The 23,100-nt window shown below is 34.6% G+C and overlaps 1 protein-coding gene across 2 annotated transcripts in view; it reads right to left on the bottom strand.

Annotated features, from left to right (window-relative positions):
- glob1 (globin 1) overlaps positions 1–19,771 on the bottom strand; it is a 59,839-nt gene extending 40,068 nt beyond the window's left edge. Inside the window, exon 1 of one of the 2 annotated variants that reach the window (XM_069828963.1) lies at positions 19,291–19,771. The gene's annotated coding sequence lies outside the window, so the exon portion shown is untranslated. Of the gene's footprint in view, positions 1–602; positions 758–19,290 lie in introns of those variants that run through there. The other variant, XM_069828964.1, reaches the window with a different exon arrangement.
- Between the last annotated feature and the right edge of the window lie 3,329 nt (positions 19,772–23,100).

The following is a 23,100-nucleotide window of genomic DNA, read 5'->3' as shown; positions in this document are numbered from 1 at the left end:
GATGGAGATTTCATTGCAGCTAATTAGAAATTCCTCTTTCAGGTATGTAATAAACGATCTTCGCACAAAATAATGTACGATACACGAGCGGTATGTTTTCTTTCAATTCTCGGAAATTAAAAAAGCTCAACTACGTTTCGCTTTTTCAAACTTTTCCTCGAACATGAAAACTTCAACATACCGCTCTTGTAACGCATATTACTATTTCGTAAGCATGATGACGCGCATTCGACAAACGCAGACAAATCTGCTGTTTTTAGTATTTTAAGATATAATTGACAGTGAGGAATCCGTACACTGAAATTTTCCCAGTTTTTTTTTTTTTTCAAATGAATCAAGTTTTAGCTAGTACAGTATACACAGTTGAAATTTATAACTTGTAGCAAACACGATTTTTTTATACAGTATATATATATATATATATATATATATATATATATATATATATAGACACACACACACACACACACACATAGGCCTATCATAGAAATTCTCGGTAGAAAGTACGAAAGTCCGTGATAAATCTCCAAGCAACGAATATGATTTTCTGGCGCCTACAAGGTCGCGGCGCACAAAGGCATGGTTGTCACACAGGTACTCACCGTAGTCGCAGTTTGTGTATTTGCACTGACACAGCACTGACTATGAAAAAATACTGTTTGGACACCTCGAGATAACGATACGTAAGCACTAAGCACTACACACACACACATACGCGAGCGCGTGGGCTAGCTTGTAGACCGCTACACGATGAATGAGAGGGACGTCACTGCAATTCAGGATGTCCAGCGACAACGCCTATTCCACTCAAGGACGCCCGGGAGTCTCACACATCTACAATTTCAATTGTAATGGATACCTCCGAGGGAGCTGATGTTTTAGGCTGTGGAATTACACGGGCTGCTAGCTTTGCACAAAAAGAGATCTAATGACTTTTTAATCGGTTGTTTAACGACGCTGTATGTACTGCGAGGTTATTCAGGGTCGGTGGGTAGGATTTATTTATTTATTTATTCTGGTGTAGTTAAGACCATCAGGCCTTCTCTTCCACAACACCAGGAATACAAATACAATAATATAGAAAAACGGAGAAAAAATACGGTACGCTATATACAAAATAAAGCTACACAAAAAAAATAGAGAGAGAGAGAGAACACTATAAACAAAGTAAAGCCACACAAGAATATACACAGGTTGCAGTCACACAAACTTTAAATGAGTGATTAAGTATCATAATTAATTGTATCCTAACTAATTAACTAACATAAACAAGAAACTTGCAATTTTAATCTAGATTAAAAAAGAAAAAGAAAAAAAAACACAAATCAATACTTCTAGCAATACCTAAAAACATTAACTAAGACAAAATTTTCCAATTTAATTTTGAATTGTGATAAAGTCCGGCAGTCCCTGACGTCATTAGGTAACGAATTCCAGAGACGAGGTATTTCTACAGTATAGGAAGATGAGTATAAAGACTCTCTATGATGAGGGATAGAAAGAAGTGCTTGATGTCGGTTTCGAAAAGTTGTAAGAAATTGAAAGCGCGATAACAGATAATTCGGAGGAGAAGTATGCATGATTCTAAAAAGAAGAGACAGTGAATGTATTGTTCTTCGTTCCTTCAAACGCACCCATGAAAGTAACTGGAGGGACCCTCTTTCCAGTTACTTTCATGGTCAGTTATATGGTCAAATTTACGGGTATTGCAGATGAATCGTATGCACACATTATGAACACGTTGTAGTGTCTCAGCTAAGAGTGAACTTACATTATTTAGCAGGGAATCGCAATAATCAAAATGGGGCATTACAAGCGTCTGAATAAGATTCTTTTTTAGACTAAGTGGTAGAAATTCTTTCATATGGAACAAGGAGTGGAGTTGAGAAAATATGTTTTTGCAAATGTGTGTTACTTGAGTGTTCCAATTTAGATCGCTATCCATAAAAATGCCAAGATTTTTAACTGTTTCACTGTATTTAACAATAATCCCATTCAATATTATATGTGGTATAGTACTACTATCAAGAGTGCTTCGTAGACGATTATGTCCCATTACGATTGCTTGCGATTTCTCTGGATTTAACCTCAATCCAAATTTGTCTGCCCACAGTGAAATTGAATTCAAATCTTCGTTTATTTTGTTTACTGCGTCACTAGTCTCGTCAGGGTGGAAATGCAAATAAATTTGCAAGTCGTCAGCATACATTTGGTACCTGCAGTGTTTTATCATATTAGTCACGTCATTAATATAGATCATGAACTGATCATTGTTGAATTCCAGATTTCACGACACACCATTTTGAAGAATAATCGCATGCAATGACACATTGTTGACGTTCACGAAGGTAGGATTCAAACCAAGTAACAGATTGGTAATAGCGAGGTAACAGTATTTGGGAAAATAAAGGCTGGTTCACAATAAACAGGGAAAGAAAACGACAACGAGAACGGAAATAATGTTAAAATAAATATATTTAAATGTGAGTATTCACAACAGTTAATTGTGAATACTCAAATTTAAATACATTTATTTTAACAATATTTCCGTTCTCGTTGTCGTTTCAGTTACCGGTTTATTGTGAACCAGCCTTAAGTCTCAGTAGTTATTCGCTATGAAGTCATGTGGCATTCGCCTCACAGACTTTGGGAATATCTCGGAAAAGACCCAACGAGTTAACCAGCCCAAACGGGATTGAAATTCACGTTAAGTGTAGATTCGAATACGGAGTTCAACTCCTTACTGTATGAGCTACGCCGGTGACAGAAAAAGAAAAAATAAGTGTATACAAATCGAGGGAAACGAAAAGGAAAAGAAAAAAGGATAAATTGAGAAACAAATGAAGAAGGAAATGGAGAAGCAGTAAGACAAGAAAAAGGAAGAATGCGGAAATACCTAGTTCTTACTTTCCTATTAATATTTTAAGATTAATTGATTTATCCTTGGTGCAATCTGTATTACGTTAGGGCACTGTTGGTTGGGACAGGATTCTAAACCCATAAGAAAGCCGCTGGATTTACTACAAAAGAGAATAATCCAAATTTTTCTGAAAATGTCTGTTGATTACAGGACTAAACTTCTTTAATCGGATTTTAACGTTTCCAAATTAGAGAAGATATATAAATATACATTATTACCTCTCTTTTATAAAAACAAGAACATTTTCAACACACAGTAGTATAATTATAGAAGAAACGTCTTATTTCTATACATCTTGATTACACAACTTTCAACACTGTATCACTTGGGAATATGTATTATATGACTTTCTTGTGTTAAATTCTATCGTACCTGATTTGCATGTTTCGACCTCCTATTGGTCTTCTTCAGAACTGGTCGTTGCTGGTCTTGGCGTCTCTTGTTTTGTTTCCTGTGGGGGTGTGTTTGTGTAGTGTAATGTGGAGTCAAAGAGTGTGTGTGTTCTGAAATTGAGTTTTGTGTTGAGAATTTCATTGGGGTGTGTTTTTGTGTGTCTGTATATTTCATATTGTTCTAGTGTGTTTAGTTTCTGGCTTTTTGGTTGGATGTGTAGTATTTCCATGTCTGTGTTGATGTTTCTGCAGGTGTGGTTAGCATTTGTGATGTGTTCTGAATATGTGGAAGTGTTTTGTAATTTTGTTATGGCTGTGATGTGTTCTTTGTAACGTGTTTGAAATGATCTGCCTGTCTGTCCTATACAGAAGTTGTTGCAGGTGTTACATTTGAGTTTGTATTCGCCTGTGTGTTTGTATTCGTTTATTTGTGTTGTTTGTGTGTTGAGATGTTTTTGTAGTGTTATTTGTTCTGTATGCGATGTTGTAATTTAATTTCTTGAATGAGGTTGCAATCTTGTGTGTGTTTTTGTTTTCGTATGTTAGTGTGATGTACTTTTTGTGTTCTTGTGTTTGTGTTGTATTCTTATGTTTTTTTGTGATGTTTTGTCTTGCATATTATGTTGTCTATTATGTTGGGGTTGTATCCGTTTTCTTGTGATATGTACAGGGACATCATTTTATTTTCACTAACATTTTTAATATTAACCTGCCTATACCTTTAGAGAAACGGAAACAGAGATTGCTACCCCCCTTTCACGGCTGTAGTTCGATGATACTGGCGTAAAACACAAACAAATCACTCTAATAGATATAGGTGGGAAGAAAAGTACTTCATCCATTTACGTAAACTAGGAAATATCGCAATTTTGAGTTCGATAATTTTCATTAAGTTTTTGTTTAATTTTATTACAGTAGGCCTACTGTATTAAGAACAGAAGCAGGTGGAGGAAATAGGGATGCGACGTAGGCACACGGACAGTACCTGTGCGAAAATATGATTCAATATTGAAAGCTCTTTCGTCACTGGAAAACGCGAACATATTTCTGGAACGTACTATACTCACTAACTCAGTGCTCTTTACTATATGCGGTCTTGGATCTGTGTGTAGAGGACAGTTGGAACTTTATTAGTAGAAGGGGTGGGAGTGAAGTAAATTAAAAACCTCAGGTACAATAAAAATTGAAGTAAAAATAAAATGATGTCCCTGTATTTGATTGTGTTTAGTTGTTCTTTGTAATCATGTTGGTTCATTGGTATGTTGAGTAGTATTATTTCATTTCACAGAACATAAAAGTTCAACGGCTGCTGGTATGAAACATGACTTCAACAATGACTTAAATCTATACAAAAAAAATTAATTTCTCAGTACTCTGTTTTAGCTAACATAAGTATGATTAAATTTAAACTGAAAATTAAAGAAATTGTTAAGGGAACTTAACATAGGGTTAGATAAATAATAAAATTGCTTAATATGAGTCGTATATAGTATTTGTGAATATTGGTTTTAAACTTTTTTCAATTGTGATTGCTTTTTATCATATTATAGGCTCTTGTTTTTGTAATCTGTGCTATTTTATTGCTTATGTTAATTGTTTATTTTGTCTTCTTTCTGCTTATCTACAATGCGCTTTTTAATTCCCGAATACGAACGTTTGCTCATAGGGGGATATATATTTTTGTAGTTTCCTGATTCTAATAATTGTAGTTATAATAAATTTATAATTCAGTTCAGTAAAAATAACGGTCACCACTTTGCAGCGCTCTTTGTATATTTTAATGTACAGTAGTGGCAAAAAAACCGGACCGACTCTTGTAGCTGATTTCAGAGCCCTGTTCTTCACTCTCGAGCACGATAGACTGGTAACTAAGACTTTCGTGGTTCGAATCGTACCTGGGAAGGAAACTTTTTTTTGTTCCTTATTCAAATTTATTCCCAATACTTTTCGATTGCAGCGATATTTTACTACTTAATTAACTTATTATTCCCAGAACATGAATTTTATCAGCATTTTTACCACTTTATCGCTTTCCAGATTTTTTCTCTATTAAATAACTTAAATAGAGATACATACTTTCTTGCTTACTGGCTTTTAAGGAACCCGAAGGTTCAGTGCCGCCCTCACATAAGCCCGCCATTGGTCCCTATCCTGAGCAAGATCAATCTTGTCTCTATCATCATATCCCACCTCCCTCAAATCCATTTTAATATTATCTTACCACCTACGTCTCGGCCTCCCCAAAGGTCTTTTTCCCTCCGGCCTCCCAACTAACACTCTATATGCATTTCTGGATTCGCCCATACGTGCTACATGTCCTGCCCATCTCAAACGTCTGGATTTAATGTTTCTAATTACGTCAGGTGAAGAATACAATGCGTGCAGTTCTGCGTTATGTAACTTTCTCCATTCTCCTGTAACTTCATCCCTTTTAGCCCCAAATATTTACCTAAGCACCTTATTCTCAAACACCTTAACCTATGTTCCTCTCTCAAAGTGAGAGTCCAAGTTTCACAACCATATAGAACAGCCGGTAATATAACTGTTTTATAAATTCTAACTTTCAGATTTTTTGACAGCAGACTGGATGATAAAAGCTTCTCAACCGAATTTTTTTCTGTGTTTAATTTCCTCCCGAGTATCATTTATATTTGTTACTGTTGCTCCCAGGTATTTGAATTTTTCCACCTCTTCAAGGGATAAATTTTCCAATTTTTATATTTCCATTTCGTACAATATTCTGGTCACGAGATATAATCATATACTTTATCTTTTCTGGATTTACTTCCAAACCTATCTCTTTACTTGCTTCAAGTAAAATTCCCGTGTTTTCCCTAATCGTTTGTGGATTTTCTCCTAACATATTCACGTCATCCACATAGACAAGCAGCTGATGTAACCCGTTCAATTCCAAACCCTCTCTGTTATCCTGAACTTTGCTAATGGCATATTCTAGAGCAAAGTTAAGAAGTAAAGGTGATAGTACATCTCCTTGCTTTAGCCCACAGTGAATTGGAGACGCATCTGACAGAAACTGACCAATACGGTCTCTGCTGTACGTTTCACTGAGACACATTTTAATTAATCGAACTAGTTTCTTGGGAATACCAAATTCAATAAGAATATCATATAAAACTTCTCTCTTAACAGAGTCATATGCCTTTTTAAATAGTGATACAGCAAATAATAAAATCTCCTATATGTAATTATATTTCTTTGTTTCGAAAATGTAAGAATTCACAGACTCCAATGTGCGGCCGCCATAGGATGAATAATAGTAATATACGTTACAAGAGAGGTATGTTGACGTTTTCATGCTCGAGGGAAAGATTGAAAAAGCGAAACGTAGTTGAGCTTTTTTAATTTCCGAGAACATGAAAACAAACATACCGCTCGTGTATCGTACATAATTTGTGCGAAGGTCGTTTATTACATACCTGAAAGACCAATTTCTAATTAGTTGCAATGAAATCTCCATGTTGGTTTCTGTTTAATGACGGCAACTTCGGAAAACCAAAATATCTTTCTTCAACATTGTTGCTATAAAATGTTTTCTGTGTTTACTATACTCCAGCAGGCCGTGATATACGTCTGTCTTTTTTTCCCCCATTCCATAAATGCGAACTTAAAACAAACGGTAAGGTTATGTAATGATTTATTTTTCATTTTAATATTTTAACAATATTATTTATATAACATATTTCAGTAATAACATCGGCATCTGGAATCTTGTTGATTTTTTCACGGCTTCCTTAATGTTACTTGTATCAGGAATGCAATAAGTTTCGTGGAGTAGTAGACTTTACTTAATTTTTGCAAATATTTAAAAACAATAATTAACATTGCAATTTAGGTGAAATTGCAGTGGTAAGTTTCCAATGTATAATTATTACTATGTTAAACGTCTCTAAAAATAATATGTTAAAAGCCTAAAGCAGTAAAATGAATGTCGCGCTTAGGCGGTAAGAAGAGGGAAATTGTTATGTGTGTTACGTTGGGAATACTGAATGTGGTAATTCACACTTACCGCGTATTGGTTCTGTGCGGAAAACAAGCAAATACGCACGATCTCGCACAAATGTGTTTTTCCTTCCTACTGAAAAAATTTATATTTTGCACCTAGGAGTTATTGCAGGAACAACGACGATATATTATACACGAGCTTGGTGTTTCTTTGGCATGTTTACTTGTACACCAACTTACGAGCTTCCTTGTTTTTAGTTTTCTTCCCACTTTTATGTTAATCTTCTGTTTGTTATTTGTATTTACCCATTAGTCGCTGCGAAAAGCAAGTCTTACGTAACATGGTTGTCTGTTCGTGACTGCAGTATGAGCATCACAATCTGTAATCTGGGTCTCCGATTGAAAACTATTTTTACTTTCACCCTCGATTTCGAAGAATCAAAGGTCGCTGTGTCGGACCTCGTGGCACACTGCGGATTTGGTCCTTGTCCTATCTGAAGTGTTTAAATTTTCAAACGTGATGTGCACAGCGCGATATCGATCAGCTGGTCGCAATGATTCCGCTGCCCTAGAAGCAGTCGCAATGTTCAAACTCTGCATATTCACTTCTTTCACAAATTCATGTGTTGGAAGTTTTAGCCCAAGCATGAATTGCGGAATCAATTCGAAAAAAAAAATATAAATTTATCGATTAATAGAATAATTAATTCGTTAATCAGACTATAAATCATCACTATCATCTTCAAACTCTCTAGTACAACATCAAAAGAAATACACAACACTGAATCAGTCATTTACATCCTGTTTTCCCGCACTTGTTTAATGTCTTTGATCGGACGAACCGGAAGTGACGTGTTGTCTCTTGTCATCCAGGTTCCGATTACACTGAGCAACAAGAATTTTGCTCCGACTTATAACAATGTGTCCCTTATGGCTTGATATCTGCTGAATCCGAAAATGCATCTCTTTTCTTGTATCACGTAAGGTTTTTAAGATACAAGCTACTATGATTTCACTTTTCGATAAGGGCTCCCCCAGGAAACATCTGACCCGGGTTGGGGGTATAAACCAAAACAAAAGCTAATGCGTTTTATGAGTTTATGACTTATTTCAGATTTCTTATGGTTGTTGGCATGTTATTTTGTACCTCTAATAAATAAACAGATATTGGTCCCTTCTATTAAGTAAATTTCATAACAGTTCAAAGTGAGGTCTACCCAATGAACAAACAAGGGTGTGGTTTTCAGTATTTAAAGGAAAAATTGAGTGAAGGCAAATTAAAAGAGGGCATTTTCATGGTCCACAAATTCACAAAGTTATGGTTTATCCTTTGTTTGAGAAAAAAGCTTTCCGCTACAGAAAGAATGGCATGGCGCGCTTTCAAAGATGTTTCCTTAAATTTCCTTGAAAATTCTAGGGTAGAGATATACATAGAACTTGTTGTGGAAACCATGTTAAGTGCATATGACAAAATGGAGTGTAATATGTCTCTCAAAATATACTTTTTACATTCTCATTTGGATTTCTTTCCTCCTAACTTTAGAGCGGTAAGCGACGAGCATGGGGAAAGATTTCATTAAGAAATATCTGAAATGGAAAGGCGATATAAAGGAAAATCGTCATCCAGCATGCTTGCAGACTACTTTTGATTCCTTGTAAAATACAGTCCCGGTCTAGCTATGAACAGAAGTTATCCAGAAAATGCTTTTAAATGATAAGTTCAAATTCCGAGATTTTTCTCATTATGCGCATGAAATATTTTTATTGTTGTTGTGTTTTAAACTATGTCACATCATTTTGTATCCAGTACACATTATAAAATATTATGAAGAATTTTGAATCCTTAGTGTGTTGTAATTTTATCAGTCGCAGTGAAAAATTAAAAACAAATGTTTTGTTATAAAAAATTCAATTCATTTTCCCCGGAAAATGGTACGTGATGGGACAATTTGAATTTTAAATTCAGATTTAGGGCACACATATTAGTAATATTCACCTATTTTTATTTCGGAGCAAGATAAAAAGTAAAAATTTGTTGTTCATTGCTATCAGACTTGGTTCAGAGGCATAAAGCTGTCACCGGTATTTTTAAAGTACGAGAAATACGAAAAGTTTAGGTATGATTCAACAGTAATAGCGATACAAATTTAACAGAAAAAGTATATCTGGTACACAAAGCAATACGAGTATACAGCTGCTTCAGAAAAATTATAAATGTTTTAGGGGATACTAATATAGCCTATTATGAGCTGTTTTGAATGTTACGCATAAAAAGTCTTGCAAAAAACATAAATGGGAGACAAATGACTTATTGATTTTTTATTAATTATTTAAATTCTATTAATAATTTGCATCCAACGTTCTGAAAAACGAGCTTCCACTAATATTGGAGGTTTCTTTAGCTACAAGGATGGGCATAATCTTCCAGCATGACAGAGCACCTGCACGTTATAGCCGTCAGGTATCACGTCGCCATCTAAATCTAACATTCACTGAACGATAGATCAGTGATCACGTTGATTGGCCACCAATGACCTTAGACCTTAGTCCTTTAGACTATTGTCTCTGGGAATAGATGAAAAGCAAAGCCTACAAAGAAAAGGCAAACACAAGAGACGAATTGGTCCCTCCAATTACGAATAGTGCTGATCTCTTGAAAGACACCCCTAAACGACCTCAGAAGAGCTACACGTACCTATTATTTCCATGTGCATCGAAGTCAGTGGTGACATTTATAACAACTATTTGTGACTTCATCTTAGAATTGTGTAGGTACCTTACTGGTAAACAGATCGATGGAATCCACCTTTTCTAGCATTGACAGATAAGGACTTATTCCACAATTAAGAGGTTAGGTACAGCTTACAGCAGTAAAATTTTTGGAAACATACATTTTTTTTAAGATTTTTTTTTTTTTTTTTTTTTTTTCAAAATTCAGAATGGTAGCAGTTTACTGTGCAGTGATGAAGCGTTTCTCTCATAACTCATAAACTTGTTATCTTTTCATGTTCTCTCTCTCTTATTTTACTCCTGAAACTTATGTTTACATCATTCTCTTTCAACTACATTTCTTAATAAATATTTTTTTTTTATTTTGTGTTAGAAGAAAATACTGATATTTGATCATTTTTTAAAATGAACTTATTTTTATCAGACAATCTATCAAAGGTAGAGAAGTGACCTTGCATCATATTGTAGATATGACATGCACAAATACATACAAAAAATTTCATCACAAAATGTTGGATAGTTTTTGAGTCATGTGGGGAAACGCTTCGTAAAAGCACAGTGCACAATGAACTGAATTTTGAAAAAAAAAATGTAAATAATTTTTTTAATCGTATATATATATATATATATATATATATATATATATATATATATATATATTCATATAGCAGGACAGTGTTTTACACATACTAATTTTCATTATTGTATAAGATACAGTAATGGAGGAAAAAAATGTTGAATATTTCCAAAATTTTACTGCTGTAAGCTGTACCTAACCCCTTAAAGTTAAACACCGTAAGATATAGGGTGTAATTTGAAATTTAAAAAGTGGGGGTGACTGGAAGTGATAAGATGAAATCTAATATGTAATCAGTGTTGGTTTTAAACTTCCCCATTTATATCTAAATCGATGTGTTTTCTTAAGATCAAATTTACTTAAAATAGATAGTTGGAACTGACTATTTGAAATGAAAGCTTGTCGTTTCACAGATTTACATAAATAGCTGTACATTGTAATTATATATAAAATTATTTTTTCTAGATACGAAAATCTGCATTTAGAAGTGAAGTAAACGTTATAAGTATATTAATGGTTTGTACCAGTGGTAATCAACTCAGCTGCTCTTACGAAGCAGTGTGTGCACTTACGAGCAAAACAGAAGTTACACGATCGGCTCTTGCATACTGCATGTGTGCAGCCAAGAGTAGCCTACTCTTGCACAAAGAGCACGAGTTGATCACCACTGATTTATACTACACTAGAGTCGACGCCAATTCGGAAGACGGTTGTCTGCTAGCGTTTGCGTCGAGAGAGACAGATAAGAGAGAGCAAGGCAGCGTACAACATTGCCACATCGTACTTCACGCGCACGTGCAATACAAATAATTTAAGAGAATTTAAGTTATCAAAAGACAATAATGACCTTAGCAGTTGATTACTGTAAGCATGACACCAAACAAACCCTGTTTCCTTCACTAGCAATATTCCTTGCACGGTTCTCAATCCCACACCACATCCTTCTGCAGTCGTTTCTTGCATGTTGGCAACGTTGCAGCCAGCATCAAGATGGCCGGCAGCGTTCTGCTCGTTAACGTTTTTAAAATAATTATACACCTTAAACACTGTTTTCCGCGCCTGCTTGTGTAATACTTGTCTTTTTACAGTCTCTTCTTCCATTTATTTATCTTACATGCACACAGTAAATGTTAGTTTTACTTATTCAATGTATTGAAATACTCGCACATGAACAAACGAACTCGGGAAGTGCTTGTTATAGACTGATTCCGATTGGTTCTACTGTACAAGCTTGTGACGTCACATACTAGTAATGCTACGGCGCATATAGAAGCTAACCGCCTTCCGAAATGCCGTCTAGTATAGCAAGTTCCTCCTATATCATTCTAAACTTACGATCTTGCTTCAGTAGTTCACTCCTAACTCACAATCGAGTGAAAATTGTGTTGGGGTTGTCGGAAGATCGAAGTAATGCGAAATAACCGCCATAGTAGAGTGAGGACTATGAACGCTGATTTTCTTAGACAAAAAGGATAGGGAGTTCATGGGGAGGTCTTTGCCTTTCTGTTGATGATTCCACAAGACGGGACGCCATTGTTACAAAGAGCAACCTAAAGTTGATACTAGATTAAGAAAGCAAATATATCTGCAAGTACGTGCCTCTCGGTGAAGAAACAAACAGTTACGGAATGTCAATAGAGCATATGGCATGTCCCATATTCCTAATATTATACTCTGGCGTGACTCCAAACTCTACCATTTCGACACTACTACTGATTTAAAACACTTGATACCAGTAAGTCTAAGATCGACACTGCGTCATAGTGTGAAATAATGTCTTCAAAAAATTATAAAAACGTGGTGAATATTATTTTTGAAGAGATGATAATAATACTTACTTACAAATGCCTTTTGAGGAACGCGCAGGTTCATTGCCGCCCTCACATACGCCCGCATCGGTTCCTATCCTGAGCCAGATTAATCCAGTCTCTATCATCATACCCCACCTCCTTCAAATCCGTTTTAATATTATCCTCCCATCTACGTCTTCGCCTCCCCAAAGGTCTTTTTCCCTCCGGTCTCCCAACTAACACTCTATGTGCATTTCTGGATTCGCCCATACGTGCTACATGCCCTGCCCATCTCAAACGTCTGGATTTAATGTTCCTAATTATGTCAGGTGAAGAATACAATGCGTGGAGTTCTGTGTTGTGTAACTTTCTCCATTCTCCTGTAACTTCAGCCCTCTTAGCCCCAAATATTTTCCTAAGAACCTTATTCTCAAACACCCTTAATCTCTGTTCCTCTCTCAAAGTGAGAGTCCAAGTTTCACAACCGGTAATATAACTGTTTTATAAATTCTAAATTTCAGGTTTTTTGACAGCAGACTAGATGACTAAAGCTTCTCAACCGAATAATTACAGGTATTTCCCATATTTAATCTGCGCTTAATTTCCTCCCGAGTGTCACTTATATTTGTTACTCTTGCTCCAAGATATTTGAATTTTTCCACCTCTTCGAAGGATAAATCTCTAATTTTTATGTTTCCATTTCGTACAATATTCTGGTCACGAGACATAATCATATACTTTATCTTTTCGGGATTTACTTCCAAACCTATCGTTTTACTTGCTTCAAGTAAAATTTCCGTGTTTTTCCCTAATAGTTTGTGGATTTTCTTCTAACATATTCATGTCATCCGCATAGACAAGAAGCTGATGTAACCCGTTCAATTTCAAACCCTGTCTGTTATCCTGAACTTACCTAATGGCATATTCTAGAGCAAAGATAAAAAGTAAAGATGATAGTGAATTGGAAAAACATCAGACAGAAACTGGCCTATACGGACTCTGCTGTAAGTTTCACTGAGACACATTTTAATTAATGGAACTAGTTTCTTGGGAATACCAAATTCAATAAGAATATTATAGTCCACACCTGTGTAGTAACGGTCAGCGCGTCTGGCCGCGAACCAGGTGGCCCGGGTTCGAATCCCGGTCGGGGCAAGTTATCTGGTTGAGGTTTTTTCCGTCAACCCAATACGAGCAAATGCTGGGTAACTTTCGGTGTTGGACCCCGGACTCATTTCACTGGCATTATCACCTTCATATCATTCAGACGCTAAATAACCTACATGTTGATACAGCGTCTTAAAATAACCCAATAAAATAAAAGAATATTATATAAAACTTCTCTTAACCGAGTCATATGCCTTTTTGAAATCTATGAATAACTGATGTACTGTACCCTTATACTCCCATTGTAGGGAATTAACACTCTTCTCGGAATCTTAGTGGAAGTCAACTTTGTGTTATAATTCCTTGTGGACATTACAGGACGTCAGCGTCAATTCAAAAGATTGACGTGATTACATAATTAGAGAAAAGAGTGACGAAGTAAAGATGGAATGCAAAAGATGATGAAATATTGAGGAATAGAGTTGCATGAATTAGCTCAGCGAATCAACTCAGAAAAAAAAAAAACAAATAGTTCTAAGTCGAAGATTTTGAACAGCTGGAACATACAAGATGGAAGAACAAGAAAAATGAGATAAATGAGATATGTGGTTGTTCTCACATTAGCGATTGTGTTTTTTAGTGATAAGAAAATGGTATGATGATAATTAGGACTCGAATTTTCATTACCTCATATATATATATATATATATATATATATATATATATATATATATATATATATATATCGTGTTCATTTACGGCTGACGGGTGGCGATCCTGGCGGTTGTTCTGTTCAAAGTGCTGCCGATTTTAACATAGGGATGAGCTATATGTTACATATAGGCTAAAAGGCAATATTGTAATATACAGTATTTCAGTTCAAGTTCAGCAAACATTTTCTCTATCTTAGAATTCTCATTGTCACTGGGTACTTTGTTACGGTCTAGTGAACACTGACTCCGAAATCTATCTTTGACAATGAACGTGAACAGATGGAAGATTACAGTATCCTCCACGCAGGTAACAAAATGCCTGGATCCTTGCTCGGTCCCATTTTCTGGTTTCAAAACCCATATCGGTCCCCTTGCCAAGAGAGGGACAACCCATGCCGGTCCCGCCTTGAAATGAAAACTCAACAACCAAACTCGGTTCGTTTGTTCATAGAGGAAATCTACTACAGTGCATATATTTTCTTCCCATTTTATAAAAGACATATTAGTAATAGCTTTAGAATACATATCTAATTAAAGAAATAATACTCCTGAATAGTTTATTCTTTGTAGTATTTTTTTACCCTTAAAACTAAAGAATAATGGTATTATATAAACAACTTCAAATTAGCGTAACTCTGAAAATATTGAGATTAGGACACATGTTTATATGACTTTTTTTGGTTCAGAATGATTTCGGAAATAAGCTCGTTAAGTGGCGGTAAATCCTCATGAAACACACTGTATACACACTCATTTTTTTACTTTTAGGTCATAAAAATCCGATCCCTGCTGTTCTAGCCTATACACTTTTAACACTTATATATTACTGATTAATTTTTCAACTTCTTTACCGTGTTAATTTTTAGAAATTACCTGGTTGACTACTTTCGAAGTGTTGTTCTAGGCATACATGGGCATAATTTTCGGTTACGTGGGCCACTCGATTTGAAATAGTTTGTTTACTAGGATAGGAGACTGCAGAGTAGGATGGGAAATATAAACTGCTGTGACCTGCGTCACCTTATCGTAATCGCTAAGGCAGTCAGTGGCGAATTATTAGGAAAGCGCTTGGTTAACGTGAGACTCTCGAAAACTTTTATGCAATTTGGCAAATTAATTCGGCAGCTTTAATCATAAACCTCTTTACTGTTTCTCCGTAGCTGAATTGATTTAAATCACAGGCGAGAAATTACGTAACTAGCCAATAATAATCTATCACGTTGTCTACGTTTATTTTCTTGAATATTCTGGCGTTTATCAAGATTACTTAATAGATTTGCACGTCTCGACCTAAAATAATTTCAGAAAATCATATTTCGTTTTCTACGCGCATTTGATTTTTTTTTTTTTTTATAAATTTCTTTTGGAAATAATACGTACAAACACATTTAATTCCTTGTACCTTTCAATGCAGAGTGTTTAAGGTATAATGTCGTATTTAGTACACTATGCAAATGTTAAGATCATAAATTTTCTTCGGAATAGTACAAAAAATAACATTTAATTTATCTTACCTTCTAAATCAGCATGTTCTTTATGACAGAAGGAGTAATGTCGTTGTATATTAAATGTATTAATGCCTAATAGGATTTTCGAGTATAACATACATCGTATGTTCTCCCCTTCTAAACAGCAAAAGAACTCTTCCATTTTTCATGAAATAATCGTTTTCTAACGCGTACACACTGCTTTGATAATGCCATTATACCACCACTGATATTGCTTATGAAACTGATATAACACCTGCCCACGCCTAGGAACTACGTGAGGGAGGAACGGGGACTGTGAAGATGTCACTCAGAGCGATAAGCTCTGTGAAGGTCAGTGAGGCAAAAATTCTCAAGTGAGGTACGATGCCCATCTCTGTTCTAGGCTTTGGATAATGAGGGATAACACTTCGAAACTAATCAGCCAAATAATTCCTAAAAATTAACACAGTAAAGAAATTGAGAAGTTAATTGGTCAAAATATTCATTTTTTCTTAATTCATTAAAATTACAAATTCATACTTAAAATATATAGTTTGCACTCAAAAAGCAAATGCTAATGCTAGGGGCAGTTCTATTTACATAATATAATGTTAGAAATTAAGTGATATAAGTTCTTAATTAAAATTTTAAGTAGAAAGTGAAGAAAAGACACTAGTTAAACAAATTAAAAAAAAAATCTTATACATAAAGCGGTAAATAATAGTTTCAATTAAAAAACAATATAAATGTTTAGTTCTATTATTGAAATATTATTAATTTTGGATAAATTTTAATGAACTTATTGTATAATTTTAGTCTATAAAATGAAGAATGAATTAATTTGGACAGATTTTGTATTGTATTTTAGTTCAAATAAAAGTGGTATTTCGCCTAGTATTATGAAATGTTCCTATGCCATCTTTATACTTGCTACGATTTTTATGAAAAAAGTTCAGAGAAGTTAAATTGTAGATTTGTTCAGTATTAAGAACACAACATTCTGAAATAAATCAACTATGTTGAGTAAAAAACAAGTTTTGACAAACACATATTAATTATTATTTTTTTAAGCAACGATCACAGAATAAGATATGATTTAGCACTTCTTCCTCAATCAGTTACAACCATATCCAAGTATTGACTAAAATATTGCTAAATATATTATTCTTAAAATATGAATGGGTAAATTTAATAATATTTATAAGTAGCTTCACGGAACCTATTACATAAGTGAGATATGTCTATTCCACCTTATACGAGTATGTTGATCAATGATAATACATAAATATTTAACTTTTGCAGTTTCTTCCAAACGTGAACAATTACAATTTGTAGGGCATGAACAGTAAAAGTAATGTAGCTTATCTTAATTTTGATATTAAAAATGAATTTATTTTGAGTCCAAAAAGGAATTAACTGAAGTGAATTTTTATATTTTCTCGTTTTTCCTTCCCAATAATTAATAATAATGATTATTATTATTATTATTATTATTATTATTATTATTATTATTATTATTTAAATGTATTTACGTGCTGGACAACACCCATTGACCAATAAAACTCCAGCATAGTGATACAATAATACAATAAAATGAAGAACTATGGCACAAATTAACTAAATAATTGAGACAATAATAACAAAATAAAGAACAAAGATTACAATGATTAATTTACCAGAATCAATACTATTAAATTTTATGGAAAGGAGTTCATTCTTACAGAAAGTATTACCAATTTGTGTATAAAGATTATCCAAATAATATTAAAGCAAATGACATTGCCAAGTTCTAATGCTTGTATACATTGAATGGATCGAAATTGCCTACATGTAAGTTAGCATTTTAATACATCTGGAGACTGGAGAGAAAGATTTAGAATTTGTAATGTTTGTGATGTATCGTGTCCTTCATAGGAATACGAAAGCTGACACAGTTTAAGAAACATTGACAATGTCACCTTTAACGACCTTATATAAGAATAAGTAATTGAGATCATGACGTCTAGCATATAAGCTTCGACATTTAAAGTACTCGCATTTTTTATCAACAGTAATCTCACTAGAGGTTTTGATTTATCTACAGAAAATCAAAACTCGATTGGGATTTAATTGACTATTACACGATTAGAAGAAAGTATATAAAGATTAGAAGTAACAAAGTACTCCAATACAATAAAATATTAATTGGCTTACGAAAACACAACTGTCTTCAAATGTATTATTGTACCATCTCAACATTACGCTAGAGGACAATAGTGTTTTATGATTATGTTTTCTTGTTATCAATTGTGCCAACTATGGAATCTTCATTGAACTCTGTGGACTAGTCAAGAAAGCTTTGTTGATTCAGTTTGATTTTTATTAAAACATTTGCATTCCACTTCAGTCATCCGGATCCCATTAATCAACGTCACTTGACAGATGGTTTTCAATAAATCTTAGTATTAAACAATCTCTGATATGTGGCTATCCATAATATCATATAGCAGAAGCTATAACAAACATAACATGAATAATATAAACAGTGTTAGAAAAGTTTTAATTAGGGATGATGAAATAAACAAGAAACGTTTTAATTAACGATGATGAAATAAAAAATAAACATGAATAATTTTAAAAGAAACAGTTATTGAAAGTACAGTTTTCAAATTTGAATGTTCTAGTAGTTGGTGGTTCAGTTGATGTTATATTGGACGTGTGCGTAAAAAAAAAGTGAACTCGTTGATGTACATGGTGTATCCCTCAACTTATTCAGGATTTCCGAATGGTGCTCTTCATATTATGACCAGTGATCTTTATTAATTCTTGTTCTTGAATGCCAATGCGAGTCATATTTGAAAGTGCTGTGCATTGAATGGAGTGGTTTGTAATTTTGTTTTTTGACGTCCAGACCAGTGCAGTTTGAAATGTTAGCAAACAAAGAAACAAATGCTAGGGTAGTGATAAAAATAGACAAATGCTAGGGACGCGATAAAATTAAACAAATGTTAGGGACGCGATAAAATTGTGCGATTAGCAGCCATGATTGGTTGAAAGACGTCCTTTCGTACCGTTTTATTGGTGAAAAGTAGTGTGACGTAGTAAAAGTGTAATAGTCCTGGTTATACCCGGAGTTATTAGGCAGAAATGTATACGAACGTAATGATATAAATTTTCTTTGGATATTTTCCAGTTTTGCCGATAATAATAATAATAATAATAATAATAATAATAATAATAATAATAATAATAATAATAATAATAATAATAATCACTATCCATCAGTGGGCCACGGTAGTATTTTAGTAAGAGACGAATATTTTATCTGGACCAAAAATACAATACAAATTCAGTAAAAATTAGGGTGTAGTATTTACCATGTAGGCTAAGTACCAAAGTAATAAAAATAAAGTAGTCTCCCTCGACGTGTGTTAAAATGGTTTAAGTACACATTACCGTGGTTCACTGAAGTTGTATCGAATGAAAACTTCTTCGAGAGTAAGTGTTGTGTTTGAAAATCTTGAAATCATAGTTACATAAAACATCGACTGTTATTTTCTTTTCTAGAAAAACATGTACATTAATTTACGGATGATAAAAGTAGCACAAGTTGATAAAGGAAGATTGAATGAAGAAAATCTGCAGCTTACCTTGATCCGGAAAGGGAATACAAGTTTGTCACTGTCTCGTGGAACAAATCCCTTGTGCTTGATACTGCGATATCGCTCCCGGCGTTCCTTACATTCGTCAGCGCGCCGCGACTCCTCTTCACAATGCTATCAGCAGAAACTAAACTCTCTCACTTGGTCAGACTGGGGCAGTCTAAACAGCTGAGGAGCAGCATGCGCCTTAAAAACTCCGGCTGACGACTTGGATCGCAGCTTACTCACGCTACCGCTGGCTACGCAATTGTTCTTTGTTTTGTGTTTCCGGTGTCTGCGGTAGAGATGGTAACCCTCCACACCTGAATTCACACAACTCACTTCAAGGTCGTCTACCTAAACTCGTGCTGAATTTTTCAAAAGAAAGGCGGTACAGCTCGATCAATATTAACTGTGGTTAATAGTCGCGACTTAAGAATTGTTACGTAAGCACTCCAGCTGTTTTGTTTCTACATCTACAGTGTGTAATTTGCTTATCTCCATTAGCACGTCCAAGGAAGACAAGTTACACAGAGTTATGACTGTTACGCTAACGAACCATGAACGCAGGAATAGAATATACGGATCGCTGTCTTCATTTCGTGCTTCCGTATTCAGAGCATCAAAGCCCAGTTGACAATGTTTTCGTGATTTCTTCAGTCGCTTCAGATTAGTTGTGATAAACTTCTAACTTTCTACTATCTTTTCTCATCAGCAGTGGTTGCCAAACACCACGAAGTTGTGACGTAATACAAATGCAACCCGCACACTATCGCAGGGAGAGGGATGGAGTGGGTATCTCGTCAGGTAATGCAGTGAATAACAGTGCAGAGACTGACTGTGACCAAAAAACGAAAGCAATATAAAACTATACATACTTTTTTCCATGTTAATTTTTTATCCTCCTATTAATTATTTTTGTATTATTAATAAAATAACGTACATTTATTTTCTTATTTAACATAGAAAGAGCGTGTACTTTACATCAGCAGTAATTTGAAATTAGAAAAACGTACCAGGCTGGTCACGCGGTTGTAAATTACACTACATACTTCAAAAAAACGTTGAAGTATTTTACTCCTATTAAGACATAGAAGCCGATATTTTTTATTGTTTATTTATTAATGAAATATTCAAATTACACTCATACGTAGAAAAAAACGTGGAAGATTTTACACCGATTAAAACATAGAAGCCGATACTGTTTATTGTTTATTTATTAATGAAAATATACAAATTACACTACATATGTCGAAAAAAACGTCGAAGTATTTTACCCCGATTAAGACATAGAAGCCGTTACTTTTTATTGTTCGTTTATTATTCAAGTTACAGGTAAGGACGTGGTAGTCTTCATAACAAGAAAATTAATGACAATATATATATTGTTCTTTTATACTTCATTTAAAATTTTACAACACATTAACTATCTCATATTTTTGCCATCTGCACAAAATAAATACTTTTCCTCCCTTAAAATTAAGTTTTTACTTATTACTCTCTCTGTTTTCGAAAAGACATCGAAACATATTATCCTACACACTTGTAACATTACATGTGTACGTCCGCTGCTGATAAATGTCTTTACTTATATCGAAGTGATGGCTGTAAACAGAGGGTGGGGATATGATGCCATGGTTACGCTTGAGTGGAGACAGGGGCATGTGTCGCGACACAGCTTTTGGCGATCACTGATGTATGCATTTATGCCGTAAAAATAGATAAATATGCTACAAAATATGCATTATCAGTCCCAGATTATTTTAACAGAATAATAAGGTATAGGTAACTTACGTTTAGTCTATGGATTTTGAAGTGCTTGCCTCATTGCTGAATGCTCCATTTATGCTGTTACAGTTCACAACTAAGCAGTGACGTATGTTTTCTGTTGTCATTCTTCGCCTGTTGTCTCTCAGCATAGCTTTGTAACGTGAAAAACTTCGATCTGCGTCACAAGAAGTAAGAGGGGCTTGCACAAAAACTGTGAGCTGTTCTATATAACATTTTGTTGGTTTTTGGGGTGTTTTTCCTTCGAGAGTATCTTGAATTTCTTTAAGGGTACACTCAACTTAAAAATTGGAGAAAAAGTGTCATAGAAATTAAAAATTAAATTTCTACACTAATTTACGTGACAGAACTAAATCAATATGCAGAATTCTTCCCCTATTTATTGAGAAGTCACAGTCAAATGCACAAAGCCAAAAAATAAAAAATGATAATTAAAAGTGATATTTCAATTAATTATTGATTAAAAATTGAAATATTTTTTATTTTGAAAAGTATTGGATCTAATGAGCTGAGATTTTGCATGTTACTTTCCATGTGTATATTAAACTTTTTCTCCAAATTTGAAAAGGATTGGTCAAGTAGGAAAAAAGTTCCAAAATATAGTTGAGTGTCCCCTTAAGTTGATAATAGCCAGGGTTTTCGGAAAGAATATTTGCTGTTTTCTCGTTCACTTTATCTCCTACATTTCCTGGAACTGATGTTAAACTGGATATTGTTCTATCGAAATCTGCTAAAGACTGCAGTAAAGGAATACCAATTGCTAACTTGAGAGGCTCCCTATGAGGGCGTCATCGTTACGTTCAAAATTCATAAACATAAATTAGTCGTGTTTACGAGGTTACACACTTTTAAAAATGAGGGAAAGACCTGATGCTTTTATAAATAAAGGCAAAATATGCACTCTTATGCACAATAAAGGTAATATCATTGTATTCAGAAATTTGTGATTCATGTAGATACTCTTTCAGCATATTCACACAACGATAGAGAACAAATATGCAAATGCATGAACTTCCTTTCTCTACTAATCAGCCTCTATTTTTCTACGTTCCTTCTCTGCATAGTTCTCTGTATATTTTTCTTATACTTCTTTATTTTTCTTCGTAATTCTCTTCTGGTGTCACTTTTTCTAATTCTTTAATTTCTTTCTCGTCCTTTCAACTGTCTCTCATAAATAATATCGCAAAGAAAGAGAACAGATATCTATAATTTGAGAAAAATTAGTTCTGGCACCGGGAATCGCTCTCAGGATCTCTCAGCTTCGCGCGCTGAGCGCTCTTTCCATCTGAGCTATGCCGAGACCCGGTCCACGGTACCGGCCGAACTCTCCTCCTTCGTATCATCCATCAATGGCATTTTAGACATGCAAGTCATTTATGCAGGATCGCATATTTTAAATGACTTTATAGTCATTTTCGACAACAGTTTTTGAATCATTGTTAACATTAACATATATTTTATATTCATATATGGGGACCTCGCCATCTTCATTGAATAATCAATGACTGTCTATAAGTATTCATACAAAGCTAAGAGGTCCTGGGTTCAATTCCCGGTGCCGGAACGAATTTTTCTCCAATAGGCCTAATAGATATCTACATGTATGGCTACTTATAGTCATTGATTACTCAATGAAGACGGCTAGGTCCTCATACATGAATATAAAATATAGAAAAAAAAATCCGAAGCAGACTTTTGAGGTGTGTGTGTGTGCGTGCGTGCGTGTGTAGAAATGTCAGACGGTAGTGAAATAGGGAGAGGACTAGGACAAGGATGCCCTTTATCACTTACCTGTTCAACATCTACTTGGAGAATTTAGTAAAGAATTGTTTTCAGAACATGGGAGGAGTGATAGTAAGAGGAAGAAGAATAAGGTTTGTAAGATTTTCTGATAATGATACTAAAGGATGTGCTACTGGAGCTAAATGACAGCTGTGGGCTGGCCTTGGAACGAGGGGGGGGGGGTTGCCTACTCGACACCTGGGTACACAGCGAACCTCAGTGTAGTCAGCCGGGTGGGTTTGGGAATGC

The sequence above is a fragment of the Periplaneta americana genome, chromosome 6 (assembly GCF_040183065.1).
Source record: "Periplaneta americana isolate PAMFEO1 chromosome 6, P.americana_PAMFEO1_priV1, whole genome shotgun sequence".
NCBI classification, from domain to species: Eukaryota; Metazoa; Arthropoda; class Insecta; order Blattodea; family Blattidae; genus Periplaneta; species Periplaneta americana.
Note: the sequence above shows the minus strand (reverse complement) of the source record. Positions and strands in the feature narration are given on the sequence as shown.